Raw genomic sequence first — 20,033 nt, 5'->3', positions numbered from 1 at the left:
GGGGGCCCTGCTCCACCTGGTACCAACAGCTCATGAAGATGGTGATAGAATAAATACTTTGTGTACATTCTACACTACAAGCCAGGACAGATGGTATTCTAGGCCAAGGGGCAGGACATCTCTGAGAGGTGAGAGTGGACTGGAAGCCCTGTCAGCAGTTTGTGACAAGAGTGCATTACTCATGCCCTGCCTGAGCCACCCAGTCCCTGAGCAGAGCAGTGCAGGGTGTGCCATCGGGCAGGCTCAGCACCCCACACCCAGGTTCCACCCTTAGGAATAGGGGAATAAATTGCCTGCTTGAGTCACTTTTTTCTTCCACTTCACTGTGGACAGACCAGGGAGATGGAGTTGAGGGATTCTGTGATTCTGAGTGTCCTGGAAAATGTCTCCCTTAAGCTCTCTGCATATTATAAAATAAGGATGATACTTTGTCCTAGTTTTGTCTCTTCCAGTTTAAGTCATTTCTGTCCTGTCCCACCCTGCAGTAGTCTTCTGGTCTTTCCCAAGCTTGAGGCATGTGAAAACTATTTGTTATTGTAATAAAAATAATAACAATAGGATCATCTCGAATCAGTGCTTCTCTCAGTTTTTGACTGATTTAGGCTGCCTGTGAGGCCTAAATCATATAATTAACAAATTTTCTATCAGAGCTTTTACCTATTTTGGCAACAGCTGTTAAAATGTGATTATATGCTGCAAGCTGGTTCTGTTATAAAATGGCTCTATAATGTTTTTATAGAATAAAATCTTAGTTTCTTTTCATGATTTCATTGTACTATGATTTATATTTAACACCTCTGTTTTCCATTGTCAGCAAGAGCCAGTACTTCCAAGTGTTCATTTTACTGATCAGAATTTTATGAACAGTACAGAAAGCTCACAACAAGCTGGTATTCATTACTAGAAGTATAGAATTTTAAGATTAAATTTATAGTTTAATAACTTGCTGATATTTTCACCAGGAATGTGTTCACTGTTGGATACCCAGTTGTTTTTTTAAATTTAGGCCAGCCATCAGAAATTAATGCTTGCTTCTTCTGAGCTTAATCTGATTTATAAACTACAGAGGATACAGACACACACACATGTCCACACTCCATCATCTCACACAAAGTGCAAATGATATGTGACATGGCATTGCACAGCCTGTTGCTTGAAATCAATACTGTCAAACAATATTGAAGTAAGAGTTTAAAGCAATGGCTTACAGGAATTCCTGTAAGACATACAATGTTTTGTTTCTTCTGCTTCTGAACTCACAGCTTCAAGCCTTTCTCAGTGTTGGAGAATAACAAGGATGTTCCATGCCACTGAATGAATAATTGACAGCAAAGTTTTCTCGCTGACATGATACATTTGTGCTATAAAATACAATACTTTGTGCTCCAAGATACACATGCTCATGCCTGCATACATAAATATAAACACAAACACACACGTGTGTCTACTTTTGGACCTGTTAAACAGCTCCACACAAAGAAACAATCCTATAAATATACTCCTTTTATTGAGAATAGGTGTATGTAACTGTGCTGAACCCAATACAGCTGTATCAGGTGAGACTGAATTAAAAAAATTGGCCCAATATCAAATGACACTAAATAAAAATCTGGCCCAAATTTTCTCAGCTAGACCTGCACAATGTAGTAGCCTTTTTTATTGTGTCAGCAGCTAGGTTTCAACCCATGTAAATAATTACTAGTTGTACCAATATCATGATGAAAATCTTGGTGTCGAATACTGTTTAATTCTTGTAAACCTGAGGTGACAAAAAGCAATAACTACTCATATTTCCCTTTAAATTAATTTTCTTAGTAATGAAGTAGGATGGATTGAATCAGTGTTCAAGTAATGTAAGTGAACAGTATCAATAGAATAGTCAGTGTAGGAACAGCTGGGTCTCTAAGCACATTTGTTAAATTGGTGTACCTCTATAAAAGGCAAAACCAAATTTGCATTTCATGATATATTAAAAAAGTCATGTGTTGAAGGAAAAAATTGTGTGACTTGAAATAAACACCATTTTTTATTGAGATTTTAGAATACAATCTAGCAACTAAATAAATTTTTAGGAAAAAAGGACAAGTTAACATGAAAAAAAATTTACTCCAAATCCCACCATTGTCCTCCTTTCATTCTCAAATGCAATCATTTTTTGAATGAGTGTAGAAGCAATTTTTCTTTTTTTTTGTCTGACAAAATATTTTATTGGAAGGATTTATCCTATTCAGCTGCTGAAACCTTTAAAATTGTATTCTTTCTTCTACAGTCTGTAGTTTTAAGGATTTCAAGAGCCATCTCACTTAACATATGAGAAGACAATATTTTCAACGTTTTCCCTAAAGTAAAATCCCTAGATGCTACTCTGAATTAAAATTTGTCCAGGATTTTGATTTGGCAGAAATTCTGAGAGGATTTGATTCCAGGCTGAATGAAGAACCACTTACTGGTAGAGCCATATGGCCAATGACCTGGGCACAGGTCAATTTCATTTGAAGATCAATTACTTTCAATTTACACAACTAAGATCTACGGCTTTTGGCCAAGCAACGGCATTAAGGTTTGTAAGCCAGGAGGGCAAGGCTCAGTGATTGCCATCATTGATTACCCATCTGGAGAAGGCTTTAAGCACCAAGAGGATCAGGATTTGGTGTTCACAGATGCTCTTTGGGGATCACCAGAGGACCTTGTCAGCAGGTCTGTATTTATCAGTGGCTCACTGGAGTTGATAGCAGTGCCTGACACACATTACACACAGGTGTGAATAACTACTGAAGAGAAATGTGGGCCAGGGAGTTTCAAGTTGTATTTCTCTCACCCTCAAGTTGGAATCCTCAAACATATGTTTCCCAACCAGGATTTCATTCTTTTAGAACTTTAGATTCAACATGTTTCCACTAATTCCAGTCAATGTGTTTTAGACTTTTCATTCATATGTCTGGCAAGCATCCAATGCATGACATGATTTGCCTTTCCTCTCTATCAGTTATTCTTATGCTAAGTGGAGATATGAAAAGCACAGAAATGTTCCCAATATCACTTACTCATTTGCACAATCTTCTACCCTCCCACGCTGCCTGCTGTGCTCAAAATCCCTTGTCTTCAGTTACATACTTAGTTAAATAGGTTTCCTTTAATCTTAAACTATTTCAAATGTAAATCTTGAGGGGCATGATATTGCACCCATTGAAGTCTTTCCAATGTGTAGAGATGGCCCAACTATAAAAGAAATATCACCAAGGGAACTCTGATGCAGTGGGGAAGATGAAGACATCGAACTAAAGGCTGAATAAAGATGACAGTATTTCATGAGTGACTGTGTTCAAATGTAGATGGCAATGTTGTACTTCTTCTGCCACTAGTAAATCTCAGAAAGTCAGCCTGTATGAGACCAGAAACTTGACTTTACCATCATGTCCTTTTTTTGTCAGAATAATCAACAATGAAATTATTTTCACAATTTTCAGGAGGCCATAAAAAATACACTATGGGTCTCTTGCTTCAACTCTCCTCACAAAGCTTTCTGTGAAGATTCCTCATTGCCTTATACCTGGTATAATGGGACTCAGTGGTTTGTGCCCAGCTCACAGAAATTATAAACATGGAGAGTAAATGAATGGAGCTGTGTGATCAGGAGATCCATCCCAATAAACATTTCCTGGTAGACCTGTAAACCAAAATGTGGTTCATGGAAATCCCCAAACCTTAGAGCTGTCAGTGGTTGTTTCTACCATTATGGTTGAGGAATGGGTTTAAACTGAAAAGAGAGTAGGTTCAGATTGGATATTAGGGTGGTGGGGCACCAGAATATGTTGTCCAGGTAAGCTGTGGATATCCCATCCCTGAAAGTGTTCAAGGTGGGCACAATGGGGCTTTGAGAACCATGGTCTAGTAGATGGCCCTGCCCACAGCAGGGTGCTTGGATTAATTTAGTCCCTTCCTACTCAATCTTAAGAGAAAGGAATGTATGTCATGAAAAATAGTATTTTCTGAGGAACAGACACTGCTACTCATAGCTTGTAGAATGTAGTTTTTTACATGTCTAATCCTTTTAGTAATTAATGCCACTTATGAAAATTCCATGGTAATAGTAATATTTCTGATATTTAACTTGGTTTCAGTTTTTAATCTTGTGAAACATTTTCACATATTTTCCAAGGTAAAATGATAAATGCCTGAAGGAAACACTTGGTTGTATTATGTAGCTGGTAATCCACAGATATGTTTAACAAGAACAGTAAACAACAGGAATTCATATCCTTTTACTCCTGCTCTTTACCTAGCATAACTCCAGAGTGAAAAGCAAGATTTTGAGCCACTGATTCATGGTTGATGGATTTGCTCTCTGAATTTTGTTATGTTATGGTGGATTTGGAAATGGAAACCTTGCAAGCGAGATAATTTCATATTGCTGTTGGTATTCTCATATACCTTTCCCACAGCTTTGATAGTGTTGTTTTCAGCTAATGGCATGCAATAAATATTTTGTGAAACACAGAATATTCCTGTGGTTTTATTAAGGGATATTTAAAAAATATACAGCTCCACAGCATTTCCTGAAGGATTTAACCTTGATTCTCTTTAATGAGCAAGTAATGCTTATCACAAACCTGAAATGTGTTACTGTAAATTTTCCAGTGGTTATAAAACACCTTTTTTTTCCAGACACTTGCTTTAAAGCACTATTGCATAAAACTCCTATGTCCTGGACCCTGTATTTGCTAATGGAAAACTGGAAGCCAGAATTTTTAACCATCAAAACTGGTATTTAAAAAAAAAATCTGAACAGAAGCAGAATTGAACATTCATTTCCATATAACCAAGTAAGTCCAAAAACATTAACTATTCAAAAATATATTTTAGGGTTTGTTTTTTTTTTAAAACCCATGCAAATTCTTGCAAATTAATTCCTCTAATCATGTAATGTAGAGATGAATCTGAATTATAGAGTTATTTTAGGCCAGAAGGAACCTCTAGAGTTATCTGATCCTGCTTCTTTCTCAAGACAGGTTTAGTTAAAGTAGGTGCTCAGGACCTCGACCACTTAAATGTGTTGTCTGTGCATCAGCCTGTTAGGTATTTTTAGACTTATTTTCTTAAGGTTTCTTAAGATCCCTCTTTAGAGGTCACATTTCACTATTAGTTTCGTTTTTCTGATAAAGTCTCTTATGAATAATGAGAAGTATAAACTCTGCTAATACAAGCTGTAGTATAGGAGGAAACAAGCAGGAACTTCATCATCTGTAATTTACACCTAAATAATTTAGCCTCATGTCTTGGATCATGAACTCAGCTTATATAAAGAGAGCCTGTAGTTCAGACATCCTTAAGATGATACAAAATTCATGTTCCTTGGGGCTCTGTGTGACTACACCCATAAGCCTCCAACAACACTGGCTTTGATACCTCTTGGAAAAATAAATAAAACTGTGATAGAAGATCAGTGGTGGGGGAAAAAATCCTAAAAATAATGCACTACAACAAATTTGCAAAATCAAAGCATAGCTGTAAGTAAAGCTTTGAACTAAACCTCAAATATTGTGGCATTTTAAAACCTGGTGAGAAAAGCATGTTGCACATATAAAGTGTGTGAACTTCCAGTTAAGAAATATAATTCTCACTCAGGAATTCTGATTGGTGAACTAATGCTAAGATGAAAGGCTGGTATTAGCAGAAGCCTGGGTTGTGTTGCATTAATAGTGAAATGTGTCCTCTGCTGTGGTTGTTCCCCTATGAATTTGCTGTAAATCATTGTGGTTTTTGCTGTGCTGTACATAAGTCTTTTTTGTTTCAGACCAAGGTGAGACTTGTAAATTCTTGCTTTCATATTTTCCTTTATTTTCTGCAGAAGTAAATCTGTACAGTCACTGTCAACACAACCATAAACTCAGTGATTACTTGCTGGCTATTTCATGTTCTTCTGTTAAGTGATAAAGCAACATCCACTAAATTGGAGATTATTCAAACCACAAAGCTGTTATGATTAGTTATTGAAAACAGAATTGTTTTAATAAGACATCTTTTTCTGAGTCTTTTTGTAGTGCCATAGGAATAGAAACAAATACACTGCAGACAACCAAATGATAATTTTATTTACAATTTTTCTTTTTAAATTGCAAGTTTCACAGGAAATTTGCACAATGAACTGATCTGTATGTTTTAAACAAAAAATATAATCTTATTGCAATATGCTTCAGGATTCTGGGGTTCATGAGCCTATAAGGAAAAGGCAAATCATGTGCAAATTAAAGGAATTTTCAAAAGGAAATTGGGAAAGAGCTGGTGCAAAGAGGTAAAATGTCCACAAAATCAATGCAGATAAGTTAACTTACAGCAGTAGAAAATCTGGTCAGAAATTTTTCCTATAGGAATTCCAGTAACTTTGTAAAGATCAAATTACTCTCTTCTCCTGGAATTGTGTGGAAAATGTTGTGACATCTAGAAAAACTTCTTGGAGAGATTTTCTGTATTTTCTGGGTTTGGATAGGCTGTGAAGCTCATAAAACTCTCCCTCTGAGCCAAATGTAGTAAATTTAGAAATACAAACATATAGCTGATATTCCTTTTCTTCATTCTCAATGAAAAAGTTTCAGTTCAATTGACTCTGAGTTCTGATTCATTTCATTATACTAAAATTGTCATCTGTCCATCTGCCCCACACATCCTTTTGAAATGTGTATTGTAAACTATGTATTTGAAGAAGAGATTGAAGAAGTTCAGGTTTAGCAAATAATTAAATCACTCAAAAACCGGCCTGTGATCACAAGAGTTAAGATATCTCATTAACTTGGACCCCAGGTTAAAGATCTTGACTGAAATTGTCAGCTTGCTAAAGCCAGTGGGATTTCTGCCATTGTTTTCCATAGCTTTGAGATTTCAAACATCCTTTGAATATATCTTGTAAAATATTCCATCAGAAACTATTTTTATTGAATTGAAATTCTCACTTCTTTATCAGGATATGATCATTATTACCTTTTGGGGTTCAGACTGTCTTTGGAATCAATGTTCAGAATTACCTTCCACTGCTCCTCATAGGTGACATGACTGATTTTCCCACTGGCTGTTCTCCATGCATTAAATTAATTGAGTTGCAATAGAACAATTGGAAATAAAGCCCAGTATTTTCCAAGGAAAGCAGCATTTAACCGTCCTTGAAGTCAATAGCAATTGCACACTTCATTCCTTTAGGGTTTTTTTTTGATTATTTCATGCATCCAGTTAATAAAAAAGTAACGTTTTTGGCCTCCTTTATAAAAAAGTATTCTATATATCCCAGTGTACCTACTTTTACAAAAGAGCTGTTCCCTTCTCAGTTTGTAAGTTCCTTAATTTTATCCACATGCCTCTCACCAGCGTCTGTGCCCAGGCTGGGAAGTGAGATGTGTGTCCAAATGTATTTCTAGGAACAGACTGCAGAGCCCATTAGGCTTTAAAACTCGATTGCCCATCAGCTGTTCCCTGTAACTGTTTGCTTATTTTTTAACTTTAACAGAACACAAAGAGGCTCAGAGCTGAGGCTACAAAGTGTACATTTTAACTCTTCCTGGTCTTATTTCACGTTACCTTTACAAGTCAATGCTTTGCATCTGCAAGGCGGGATCTCAGCCCTGAATTTCCGCAACTGGGAAATCCCCGAAGTGCTCTAAATTCAGCAGTGTCACCCACGTGAAAAGGTTACAACAATATTGTAACATCAGGGCCCTGCAGTCTGTCAGGACTTTTTCCTTCTGCTCCTGATCGTATCATCCGTGTTGTTGTAGCAACTTGCTCTTCACTACAGATGGCAGGAAAAAAAAAAACCCATGGAGCAGCTTTTCATCAAAAAGCGCTGTTCCACCAAAATAAGAATGTTCTGGGAAAATGCTTCAGTCCTGAATTTATTTTGTTCAAAGGGGAAAACAGGGAAGGATGCACCAAAGGAGGGGCAGGCCTGGAGTCTGCTGCTCCTTGTCTTAATACTTAATTTTTTTTTTTTTTTTTTTTTTTTTTTTTTTTTTTTTTTGAGACAGTGGCAATCTACTCCTGGGTGTGAAGGTTGCCTTTACACTGATGTTGCTGATGTATCAGCATCAGGAATGTAGATCTGCTCCTCCTGGCCAAGAGATGTAGAAACAAAGTGATGCAAGAGGCTGATGATCCCTCTGGCCCCAGGATTCTTTTGTCTGCGTCAGTGGCTGTTTGTAAACAGGACATGGGCTTGACTGGCTGGTTTGGGCTCCTGCTTGAGAATAATTTACTTTAATTTTCCATAACTTTGGGTAAGTGAATTTTAAAAGTCTAAATCTTGCTCCTTAAGAAGTTTTAAGGATTTTTACTTACAAGCACATGCGCTTGGGTTTCAGATACTTCATTTTGCCATGCGTAAAACTGAAGTAAACCATCCCTCTAGACTAAAATGTTATTTAGTGGAAAAATATTTTACAAAGTGACAAAAAAAATCCTTGCTCTGTAGGATTAGATTGTGCTGGAGTTGTAATTACATATAGACTTTCAAAGATCCCAGAAAAAAAACATCATTTATCTTTCTTTTCCTTGATTTCATTTTGACACATTAGTTTAAAAAATCGAAACACCAATTCATCAGTTGAATCTGGTTTGTTCCAGGTCAGCATTTTTGAAAATAATGTCATTTTTAATTCTCTCTAGTGTGTCAAGTACACATATAAAAATGTTTCACACTGTAATCTATTAATCTGTAACTCTCGGGAAATTTAGAATAAAAAGAATTGTTTATATATAATTTTCTATGGTGCGATTTTTTCTAATTGGAACATTGTTGTATCGTTAGAACAAAAAGTGTGGGTAAAACAAACATGGGAAACTCAGAGCAGACAATTACCCAAAGATCACTAAATAGAAACGTTATGCACCTCCAGTACTAAATTACTGACAAGCATGTGCTTAACAGAAATTTGAAAAATATGTTTTTGTATTCTTGCTTACACTGCGCCATGAACTGTAGCCCTGGGATAATACTGATGTCCTGTACATTTTTGGCATGTAAGAATCTCATTTGTAGTGACTTGAAATTGAATCAAAGGGAAGTAGAGTGCCTGTATCATGTTTCCCAAAGTCTAAGAGAGCAGGCAACATTCTCTTTTCAAGCTTAGTTGATGTAGTACTCCATTAAATCCCTCCTGGTCATTGAAAACATCTTCCCAAATACAAACACTTTTATAAGAATCTGAGCAAGTACAGACACTGATAGCAAATATTTTGAAAGGATCTAAGAAAAAAACTGCGAATGTGTAAACTCTAATGGCAGTGGGTTTTGCCTTCAATATCTGTTAGTTTTTGTTTGGGTTTTTTGAAGGGAAAACAAAAGGCAGGGACACACACTATCCCCCAAAAAAACACACAAAAAAAGAATAAAAAGCTGATATTATCCATGATGATCAAATGTTACTGATTATCCTGCCCTCTCAACATCCAGGAAAAAAGGAGGAATCGGCTCTTGTCTTCACAGCCATTGTTTCCATCCACCAATCCATGACAATTCAAGTATTAAAACTCCACAGGTTTTTCTGTTGAACCCTGAGATATCAATGGACGTCCCTGCACAGCCAAGCAGGGAGAGCTTTGTCAAATCAAAGTTGGATCATGCCTTTTTAATGGGGAAAATTCTGCTATGAAGGTGCACCCTAAATATCAAAAAAAAACCCCATGGAAATTTCTCCCAGACACAGCTTGTGATTTTTGACCAGGTCAACAAGATAAAATGGACTATGGTAAGATACTTTTCTATCAAGGATGGAGACATGGAAAAAGACAAAAACTGTCTGGTTTTAGGGTCCTGATTTCAGTTTGCCTTTAAATTAGAGACATTTCACCTGTGTGAGCCTCACGCACTTTTAATAATCAAAATTTTGGGGAACCATCATGTGAAAAAGCACAGGGAAATTAATATTTTTCACTTTTTTCCCTATGGCTACAGAACATAAAAAGTGTCAAGGCCTTATGCCAAAGTGCTCTTTCAAAAGCTGCCATTGGTTCTTACAGCTTCTGTATTTAAAGCTGGAATTTTGAAAACACCTGGAAAAATAAATCATGAAATTGTAAAAATAAAGATTTAAAAATGAAATAAAAAAGAGACTGACCTAAACTACAGTGAACTATTTTTCCTTCCCCAACAAAAATGTGCTATTGGGTTTTTAGTCCCCCAAAACTCATACAATCCCTTTTTACTGTTAAATTTTTTCATGCCTCAAAACTGCTCTAATATCAGTTGAACCTGCTTGAACTCCACACCCAACAGAGCCTTTGGCAGAAACTTGACTTTCAGCTTATATGAGTGACTATAGCTAACAATTAGTCTGTTATTTTACTTCAACATCTTAAAAAAAAACCTACCTTATGTCAACCAGCAGTAAAATCAATTGCTCCTCTCTCTGTGGCTTTTGCTTTATGTTCTCAGTTTTGCCTCGAACTACAGCTCTGTGAACATTAGAGGTGAATTTCCAGCACTTGGTGGTGCTGAGAAGACACATTCATCCAACTTCAGAAAATATGGGAAGGTAAAAGGAGGTGTCTTTGGGGTAGCTGACACCTGCATTCTATTTTTTCTCCTAAATTTCAGAGACCCACATTCATAGAACAAGCAGTTTGAGCACACTGCTGGAATTGAATAGCACTTCCCACTCAGTGAATAATTAAATGACTGAAGTTAAGTGTTGGAATAATAGTCTGCAGGATTGAAATGCCTTTTCTGAATGTTTCACTCTACCAGTCCTGGAATACATAATGACTGTCCTAAAAATCCATCCAGGTTTTGTACTATTCTTTTGTTCAAATTTTAAGTGCATATATTGACAAGGGTTTTTTCCTATAATTCCTCTCTCCTAAATACATTTTGAAATGTAATTTAGAATTATGTAGCAGCTCAGAGGAAAAGTGCATCATGCATTCTCTCCAACTTTGATAAAAATTCAAATACAAAAAAAATAAAAAAAAAAGAAAAAATAATAATAATAATAATAATAATAAAAAAAAAAAAAAAAAAAAAAAAAAAAAAAAAAAAAAAGGTCACATCCTATCTCAGGATCTTGCTTAAATCCATGCAATAGAAATTATCTGCTGATACGGATCATGGCTTATTTCAGGGAATTGTTCACACATATAAAATCCAGGGAGGTATAAATTACCCCAAAGTCCAGTGCATTTGTTTTGGGCTGGTGAGGTGAAACATGGTGGGCTTGTTCAAATTCCATCAATGTTAGAATTTGAAATGCCACAACATTTCCAATTTCCAGACTGGTAATTAAAGAAGCAGCATGTGATGACTCTGATAAGGTGACACAAAATGGATAGAGATGAAATAGATTTGCTTAGAGGCAGACTGCAAAATACATGTATTTTGGAACTGTATTTATATTAACATACATCAACCACTATTTTTAGGTATGTATAAACATATGTGTGTGTACTGACACACAAACATTGATTTGCCACACGTTCAGTAATTAAAAATATATTATTTGGGGCACATAAATGTATAAAGCCGTGTCTTGTAACAGTCAGCCACTGACCATCAGTAATGAAAGCATAAAACTTGAATTTTATATTTTTATCTTAGTTCTTTACTTTCTCCTACCGCTTCTTTCCCTTTCTCTTTTTTTAAGCCCTTTTATTCAAACATAAGATGTCTGCTAATATCTAAACAGGACAGAGGCATTTACAAGTAAGATGACCAAAGTGCCAAATCAAACAACATTTATTTTAGCAGGGGAGAAGAATATGTTAGAAGAGAAATCTGTTTTTATATTTAGAATATATTCAGAATGTTTGAAGGGAAGCAGAGCAATCTCCCGCTGTTTTCTCTCAACAGAACACACTGTGCCACCAGTAAGGCCGTGTACAAAAGAAACAGTTTTCTCTTTCTCTCTACTTCCAATTTTCCACCTCAGTTTTTCTCTTCCTTGAAATGGTTCATGGAGAAATCAGAATAGATATAAATCACTGATCTTGTAGCAGACACTCAGATCAGCTGCGTGCTGAGTGTCTTTCTCTGAGAGGACACTGCACATTGAGCACCTCTGGAAGAGGATTTTCTTCCTCTGGTGCACCAGTAGATGTTGAATTCCTTTGGACACCATTCTGCCATGGTAAGGATGCTTAGGAGGATTTGATCCCAAGTGTATGTCATTGCAATAAAACCTCTGCAAGGCAGCAATTACCTGCAAAGCTTATTTATTCATTTGTTCTTAAGGGAGGCTGCCCAGCTATATTAGTCTCTTGGTGTACACTTTCTCTCTGTAAAAAAAACATTTCCACACATTGTCCTTAATTTTTTTTCTTGATAAAATTGCAAAGAAACCCCAAAATAAAAGAAAAATAACCCTATAAAATATCTAAACAAAAATAACCTAGAAAAGCCCCAACATTTTTACAAATTTATTAATATTATTTTAAAAGGAGCAGTTATTTTAGAAAATCCTTTATACTGGCTTCATTCTTTCAGAAGGATTCCAAAATAATTTGCGAATATTATTTATTTTAGATTGTGTCTACTAAGAACACACATTTTGAAATGTAATCTGAAATGAGTGGCACACACTCATCTGTGTTCAAGTATGTCCATGCCTGCATAAGTGAGTGATGGCCTTGTGTGATAAAAATACTGTATTTTCATGTGTGTTGGAGACTCCTTTACTTCTATCTCACAACCCAAGGCATAATGATGGCATTTTTGGCAAATACTTCTATAGATGAACATGTTCTAAGTCTTGGCATATTAACATTAAATGCAGCTCCTGAGGGCTGGGCTGCTATGATTTCTTTGGATTTGTTTGCTTTCATGCATCACTCTGAACATAGATCAAGGTTCCAGGAAACTCTCTGCTAAGCAGCCATGTATCTGAATATCTGAAAGGAGATTTTCCTCTTAAAGTTTGGATTCTTCTTGGGTCTTGCTTGATTCTTGCTTTCTGCTTTTCACTTTTTCAAACAATTATTTGTTCTTCTTTGATAATTCCTATTTTTTGATTGAATGTGCTGGTTTATTGGTTGAAATACCTGCTTTGCTTTAATAGAAGTGTTAGGATTTTTTTATTTAATAAGCAGGAATATAGAAAATTCAGCAGATGATACTCATGAATTCACTCTTCTAACATTGCTTTCAGCATTCATGGAGCTTTCTATTGAATTTTATGTTAGTCCATAAATAAACTCATACAAGCAGAACACCTTAGAATTGGTGGATTTACTTTTATCCAGGTAGCCTGCAGGTTTATAGCCTTGTTTCAACAGGTTCACTGATGGGCAGGGGTCAGCTTGGCTGGAAAAAATCCAAGGTCCCTACAAGTGTTAGAAGCCAGCACTGCAAGCAATTCAGCAGTTGGCAGTTTTCTCCTTTTGTATTTCAGAGCATCTTCTTTTGGATTTTAAGAAAAATAGGGACATCTAACAGGTGGGTCCAGCTCTCAGACAAAGTGGAACATCAGAGTGCTGAATATCTGGGCCATTTCACTTCCTGGAAGAAGGACTAACACACATGTTATCTAACAATACAACTTTTTGAACTGAGCATCCTGACTCAGTCATTTGATTTCTAGTTTCAACTTCTGTGTTCTAAAGACAGATGAATTATAATAATCTATATAAAATGCACCCATGGATTACTGAATGAATGTTCCAATTTTCTTTTCTTGAATTTATGAGGAGGTTAAGAATCAGACTCTTTCATATACTTAAATATTATTTTGGAAAAAAAATCCATCAAGTTCTTTGTGTGCAATTGCAATGCCTGAGTACCTCAAGCACTGACATCAATGGTCCTCTCAATGATTAAATGTTAGCAATATGCTGAGTCTGTATCAGCTCCAAAAAGTGGATCTCAAATTATGATTTACTGGCACTTGTATGCACTATTGACCAGCTCATGTCTTGTGTGCTCAGCAAAAATGATTTTCAGCTTGCCAGCTAGTCAAAAGATCACTTGACATGGCTTTGTGCATTTCTGAAGTGAAAGGCACATGCTTTCATCAGCTTTTTCATAATCTTTGCATTAGTGTCTCCAAAGTTTTACATTTTGCCCTTTAATGTTGATTTATTTCACAGCTATAATTGGTGGGTGCATTTCTGCCACTTAGTTTTGTATTTTATTTAACTTTCCACTTCTTTAAATTTCCCCTTTTCTTGATAAATTCATTTTATAAATTAAATCAGCATGGTCTGACCCAGAACATATTAAAATGCCATTTGAATCAGTTCCAAATTCAGGTGCTTATAAAAACAAATTTGAGGAGCAACTGTAATTCCAATCCCTCCTATGTTATGTGAGCAATTTAAAATTATGGAAATACTTCCAATTTTATAGGCAATTTGAAATGGAAAACAACCAGAGTTCTGGGCATGTGCTCTGTATATAGAGATTTTGCAAATAGAAATGCTTTTAAAGTTAATTTCCATGTGCACCCAGTTACCTGGTTCTGTATATGTTAAAATGAAAATTGCACATTTATATTTTAAAATTCAAAATGCTGCTTTTATTGGACTTCTAGCCAATAAAGAGAACATCTGTACTATAAATGCAATCTGTCTGTTCAATTTGTACTAAATTCATGGATCTTATAATGGATCTGTATATTTACTATTCTTTCCATATAACAGAACACATTTTTGGGGGGAGAGGAAGAGAGCAGACTATGTGTTCATTGGCTCCTTAGGCAATAAAATATTATCATAAAATATATAATCTTCTACTTATGCGCATATATTGCCATAAGCACACAAAATCCTGACATATAGACATGAGTCTGTTTTTGTAATGCTTGATCTTTTTTTTGTTCCTTGCACACACACATGTTATCTTGGTTTTATCCTTTTTCTGCCATGGTGAACCTTTAGGCAGGTGGAAGTAGTAGAAAAATTAGGTTCAACTGTGAATATCAGTGGTAGAACTTTACTTTATCAATGCTGCTGTTTATTCCTTCAATAAATGAACAATTATTTCTTTATTTCTTAGCTTACACCTTAAGCAGCCCCATAAGGGATGAGAGTTGTAAAATCAAAATTTAGGAAACATTTCCTTTATAGCAAGAACAAATCTATAGCAAGCTAAAACTACCTTAATTCAATATGGTTTATACAGAGCTGGTGTAATGATACCTGTCACTGAGGAGAAATATTGCAGTTAATCAGTAAGTGCAGCAAAGACTCAGATCATCTCGAGGTGGACTTACCAGTATAGACATACTCTTGCATTTTCAGATGTCTAATTATTAATAGGTGATTAAATAAAAATATTTTTAAAAATTAAAAATTAATGATAATCTAGTCCCTTCCCTGAGGAAGTTGTGCTTATATCTGTGTATGAAAAGACATCAAAGGAAAGGTTGTTAAAAGCTTGTGTTCACAGGGGTTTTGTCTGGCGTAGACCACAAAAGCTCCACAGATGGATCCAGAGGACAACAGCTCTCACCAGCAGCTTGGGCTGCTGAAAGTCAAGGCCCAGAGCCCTCATGATGGTGGAGAACTATAAATTAACCTTCACATGACCACGAAGAAATTTGGAAAGGCAAAGGTTTGTGTTAAGACTGCAAGGGTTGCACAGGGTAGAGTAGTTCACATTTTTCAGGATTCACATTTTAGGCTGTCTGTTAGAAGAGGAAGAATTAGATATAGGTTTTGTCTAAATCAAAACAGAACTAAGAGTCTAAGAGGAAAAAATAACTGAACATTACAGAGAGACCAAAGGCGCAGAGGGGAACAGTGTGCAGGATTATACATTCTTTATTGACAAAGATTAAAACCTTTATTCTTAGGCAAAAGAGTCAGTAAAATCTCCTTGAAGGAAAATGTGTTCAAAACACAAAAAGAAAATAATAAAAAAACTTAATAATTTTGAAGAAATTTTCTCCTGCATAAGAAGTTTGTAAACAGAAACACCCTGGAGGTTAAGCAATTGTTTTAAAGGAATGCTTTTTAGAAGCAGCCTTCCATTTCCATCCTGTCTTTAAATTCTTCCCTAGGCATCCATCATGACTGCTGAGAGAAAATGTGACTGGAAGCACTATTGCCAAAATCTACAGCTGTAGAAAATGCAGAATACCAGAAAGTTCAATATCAAACAAGCATACATTAAGCCAGAATGTAAATAATTGCTAATATGTATAAATCTGTTCCTGTAGGTCAGAAAAATTACTCTAAATTAAAGTGGTTGTGACCTAGTTATGCCTACTATGAAATGTCTCATCTGATGCCAGTCCTTCCTAAAAGAGGTGATAGAGAGGTGGATAGAGGCCACTTTCCTGCCACAGCAGATCACTTTAGGTAGGTTTTTCAGTGAAGTTGGGCTTTGTTGCATTTTCAGTTGGTCAAACACTAATAATGCACTCTTGTGTACATTATATGACTCACGTCATAAAATATTATATTAATATAGCTTATAAGAAGAGGGGTTTGGGCTGTATAAGAGAGAGCCTTGCCCCATATTTGTCAGAGGGGCATAATGTACTTAATGTACTAGCTCTAATACATGCAGTCAAAATTCCTGTTACTGTCTTGCCATTTCCAGAATTTTGTTGTGTTTCTGACGCTCAGCTTCTTTCCAACCAGGTTAGAATTCTGAAATGTGAAGGGTTCAGAGGTTTGTATTTATCTGTCAACACTTCTTAAATTATAAATTAATGGACACAAGCTTAAAAAGAAAGGATTTTTTTAATGACATGACCTTTTTTGTTTATTTATTAGCTTCTTCATTAGATATTCCATCATAAACTCAAAGTAGCTACACATGACCTCTGAGGTAATCTCATTCAGACAGTTGTGGAACCACCCAGCAATTTCATCATTCCAATGTAATTTGAAATTTTCAAAAATAGGCTTTATTATTTTCTTATGATTTCATCCAGATTTTTTCCAGTCCTAATTTACAGTCAATTTTTGCATTTCAAATCTGAATTCTCAACTCTCATTAATTAAAATAATTTGAAAAGCACATCCAGCAGTTATAGCTGTGGTGTTCCCTGCTTCTCAAAGGCAAATTCTGCTTCAGAAATCAGTAAGACACTGGACTGAGCTGCAGAGATTTTATTCCTTCTATTGGCTGCCTGTGAGCACCATTCAAAGCTTACTGCCTACAAAGGGAGAGTCCAGTGACTTCCATGAGGTTTTTATTAGTTTTATAAAAGGCAACTGATTAGCATGATATTCAACTCTGCTGCGTGGTTCTTGTATTTATTCATATTTTTGCACACAAAAGTGGCAGTTTCTCATGATGGTAGATGAGTAATGCAACAAAAAATGTAATTTTCTATCACGTAGAATTTATATCAAAGAAGAGACATAAGAAGAGACTTCTGTGCAGCTGTAATGGTGCTGCATCCAGTTGGCATCAGATTATCACGGGTGTCCCACAGGAATCAGTGTTGGGTCCAGTTCTGTTTAATAACTTTACTGATGATCTTGTTGGAGGGATTGAGTCTACCAATAGTAAATTTTTGGGTGACACCAAGTTAGGTCAGAGTGTCGTCCTGGTGGAGGGTGGAGAGCTCTGTAGAGGGACCTGGACAAGCTGGATGGATGGACTGAGACCAACAGCATGAGGTTCCACGAGACCAAATGTCCACAGGAGGGTGTAGTCAGATGTGGGTTGGGCCCTTTTCCCTGTGACAGGACAAGATGACAAGGTCTTAAACTGCTTAAACGCCAGCAGAGGTGTAGGTTGGAAAGAAATACTTCACAGAAAGGGTTACTAGATGTTAGAATGGGCTGCCAGAGAGGTGGTGGAGTGACCATCCCTGGAGGTGTTTAAGGAAAGCCTGGATGTGGCACTCAGTGCCCTGGTCTGGTTGACAGGGTGGTGTTCAGTCATAGGTTGGACTTGAAGATCCCAGAGATGTTTTCCATCCTAACTGATTCTGTGATTCTATGAATTAAGACTATCTGTGAATTAAGTTCTATCAATAAGATTTTTACCAGTATATCTCACTGTGCCTTGAATACTCTCCAGGTCTCCAAGAATTCAATGCATTTGGAACTTATCCTACAAATGAGTTAATCAAGAGTCCTGGACATGATGAAATAGAGAAAGTGAAGTGACAAAATGCCCTGACTTACAAAGCAGATAATAGGATTAAAACCAGATGTATAATGTAACTGTTTTGGACACTCAGGTGTAATGAATCTGCTGAAGCTGCCAGTGTTTCTGTGCTGACTATAGAGGAAGACCAGATGATGAGTTAAGACAAAGTTACTAAGGTTTGAATGGCTAAAATTAGGGTGAGTTAAATGCCACCTACACACTTATGAAGGAAATGTGAGACAAGCTTACGAAGTCACAGCCAGTCCAGAGAATGGTAAGGTCTTGATGAAAGAATAGAAAAGCAAGAAGGAGCACTTGGGGGGATTTATTCAACCACCCTGTCCCAGACAGCCCTGCTGTGCATGATGGGGATGATTCATTGAGTCAGTCCCCATGCCAAGGAAAACAGCTCTATGCAATCTGAAATGAAAATGGGCCGTCATAAAGTTGAGGAACAGCACATTTCCCCGGGGTAGATAATATCCATGCAAAACTACAGAGGCAGAAAGAAGACTTTAAGATATTTGGTAGATTATTCATCATTGTTTCTTTCAGAAGTGAGTTGGATGGTTGCCCTTCAAGAGTTGAAGCAAGAACAATCATGTAATGTGGATATTTGGAAAAAATATATCCCAGTAACTTGGACATATAGTCTCATTAGATTTTGCTGAGATCTGAGTGCAGACTATTTATTTAATCACACCAGCAGAGGAAAACACAAGTCTATAAAATAATGTAGCAAAAGAGCATTGTTGACATGATGACCAGGACTGGGCTGTCACTGAGGGAAGAAAGTTGATTGCACAGTTTAGGGGACAACAAACTGGGTAGTGACTGTATGAAATGTAAAGAGATAAATAGGAGAGGCACAGACTGCTGAGCAATATTACATCATCACTGGTCTGCCAGTGGATATTTATATCAGAATGCCTGTATTGTGCCTCCATACTAATTTTGTAGGTTTATTGATGTATCAAGACTTGTATGAATACCAGAAGATATAAATGTAGATAGATAGATAGATAGATTGTAGATATACATCAGCAGTAGCACAGAGAATCCCACCTCAGTTCAAAAGTTAAGGTAATCAGCTTAATTGTCTTTGGCTTATTATTGTTCCTCCTAAATATAGAAGTGGGAATGAAACTTTGTCAACAGAAAAGGCTTCCCAGGAGAAGTAGTCATAGCAGCAAGCCTTCCAGAGTTCAAGGAGCATTTGGACAATGCTCTCTGGCATGTGGTGTGATTCTTGTGTTTGTCCTGTACAGCACCAGGGGTTGGACTTGACAGTCCTGATGGATCTCTTCCAACTCAGCATATTCTGTGATTCTGTGATCTATGAATAGCAGGTGTATTGAACATATGCTACTCAAATGGGCTTACTGCTAGGTCCATGCTTGTGTACAAAATAGACACATACTTGTGTGAGAGCCTGAATTTTACTGGAGAAACTGCTGCAATAAGATTAACTCAATTAGTGGCTATGCAGGCTGCTACAATCTACTCTGAGCTAAAACACATGTGTCTGGGTGACCTTGGGTCCAAACACCTGCAAATCTCTTCACATTTTATTCAGTGTATTTATTGTGTTTTATCCTATTTATTTTGATTGGGTGTCATTTGTTTTTGCACAGAGCCTCACGTATTTTAGAAACAGAAGTAATATATACATAAATGTTTCATTATTCTTACTATTACTACTACTACCAGCATCTGTAGGTTGAGGAATTGGTTTGGAGTATTTTCCCAGATGTTAAGCAGAGTTTGCATCAGTGAGCAATGAGCAGGAGAAATGGAACAGGAGAAAACTGTGACAGGAGCAACTGCAGAGTAAAGGGAAAAACCTCAGAACCATCCAAGGAATAGATTTGACGCCTTCTGAATTTGCAACAGGCCTCTCTAGAGGAGAGCACTAGGATGAAGGATGGTGTGATTTAGCTCCTGAGTACTACCTTAATTTTTTACTGTCACCAGCCAATCTATGTCTCATTAACAATGGTAGAGAGAA

Source organism: Zosterops lateralis (assembly GCF_965231275.1).
Source record: "Zosterops lateralis genome assembly, chromosome: 4".
In the NCBI taxonomy this organism is placed as follows: Eukaryota; Metazoa; Chordata; class Aves; order Passeriformes; family Zosteropidae; genus Zosterops; species Zosterops lateralis.
Note: the sequence above shows the minus strand (reverse complement) of the source record.